Raw genomic sequence first — 1,702 nt, forward strand, 5'->3', positions numbered from 1 at the left:
CCAGCCCATGGAGCCCTTCACGCCTTTGGGAGGCGGGTGGTAATAATTGAGTAAATCAACCCCTGCCCGGAAACAGCAGACGCTGCCCAGAGTGCAAAGACCTGAGGAGTTATAGAAGAACAGGGTAAAATGTAGGTACATAGTTTGCAATATATATATATATATATATATATATATATATATATATATATATATATATATTTAAACAGCCCTGTAATCCACTGTTAACTAACTGTCTTTAATAGTTACAAAGCCGTCTTTGTGATGGTGCTTGAAAATATATTAAAAGTTAAATTTTCATACAACCAGTTAAAACGCATACTAAATGGAAACCATTAAAAAAATTAAGTAGTAAGAATTGTGGTTATATCTGTGAATTGCTGATTCATGACTCGAATCACCACCTAAGTAAGGATTCAAAACCTGATTTAAAACCTTGTAGTATATCTTTTTTTAAATGATCCAAGATAGATTTTAAAAACTTTTATGTGGCCTGTAAAACATAATTTGCTTCAGGGATGCATTTACTTACCTGCTAGAAAATGTAGTACACCCACAACCAAGGTTGGAGTGAAGCTACGGCAGAGGCAGGCACAGAGCCCTACAAGGCCGGCGAGGACGACCAGAGCCATTGAGACCAAGGGAAGGAGAAACTGACACCTCCACAGGTCTGCTCACACAATTCAAAAAACATCCACATTCAGATCCAGTTCAGACTTCTGTGGTTTGCAATCAGTAGAAAACGCAATTATCACAAAAAAAAAAAGCTGTTGATAGTGAAAAAATAGTATTTTCTTCTTAGAAGCACAACATTAAAAACAATTAAAAGCTTTAAAAAAAAGGAAGAGAAAAATTGAGAGAACTGGTTTAAACTTGGATTATTGACAGCGGCAGAAAGGTAAATGGATCCGCATGGATCCGATTATCATCATTTCAATTAATCCTGAATGTTCATCTGGTGTTGTTTGTATTTTTTGGCCAAATTTGACAAAATAAACTCATTAGCCATCACAAATTTGGCTGTGCAAAATTTGGGGAAAAAAATGCCCGAGCTGCACTGTATATGGGCATCAATATAAATAATAATTATAAAAAATCTCCTCTCTTTTTTTGACCCGCTGGCTCTGGGAGGACGTCATGAAGTGGGTGGAATCCTAAGGGAGCAAAAGGCGGTGCCTCATAGGTCGAGTCATGTTACTCCCGGTTGAAAAATTAGTCAAAAATAACTTGTGTTTTATTTAAAAAAAAAAAAAAAATGTTTTTATAGTGTTACAAAGGTAACATATGGTAATTTACATGAATATAGTTTACTCTGAAAGACTCAAGAAAATCAAGGTATGGCCCCTTTAAATAATTCTAAAAACACACCCTAACTTGAATTTGTCATAATAGTTTGTAGTCGTTTGCAGAAAGACGATAAAAGAAAAGACTTACATGTTCTCAGCAGGTCCTCTTCAGCATTGATGTTGAGATTTCTGTACTTTGGCATGAACTGCTGGTTTAAGCTGAAGGACTCGCACTTGGTTTCAAAGGCGTGATCTAAGGTCAAAAAGAGAACTTGAATATGAAAAAGGCAAATCCAGTTCAAACAGCAGTTTAACAACTAAAGAACTTGGGTTGAAACATTGTAAAATATTTCTAATCTATGTTTGTGAGCCCACTAAGTGATTGATACAGTTTTTATATATATATATATATATAT

At 35.2% G+C, this 1,702-nt stretch overlaps 1 protein-coding gene across 1 annotated transcript in view; it reads right to left on the reverse strand.

The window, feature by feature from the left end:
* Window positions 1-1,702, reverse strand: part of LOC112138815 (cilia- and flagella-associated protein 97) — a gene marked incomplete at its 5' end in the record, with an annotated part of 2,989 nt that continues 1,287 nt past the window's right edge. The window contains 3 exon segments of the mRNA XM_024261462.1: window positions 1-101; window positions 533-670; window positions 1,435-1,539.

Source organism: Oryzias melastigma, unplaced genomic scaffold (assembly GCF_002922805.2).
Source record: "Oryzias melastigma strain HK-1 unplaced genomic scaffold, ASM292280v2 sc02758, whole genome shotgun sequence".
Taxonomy (NCBI): Eukaryota; Metazoa; Chordata; class Actinopteri; order Beloniformes; family Adrianichthyidae; genus Oryzias; species Oryzias melastigma.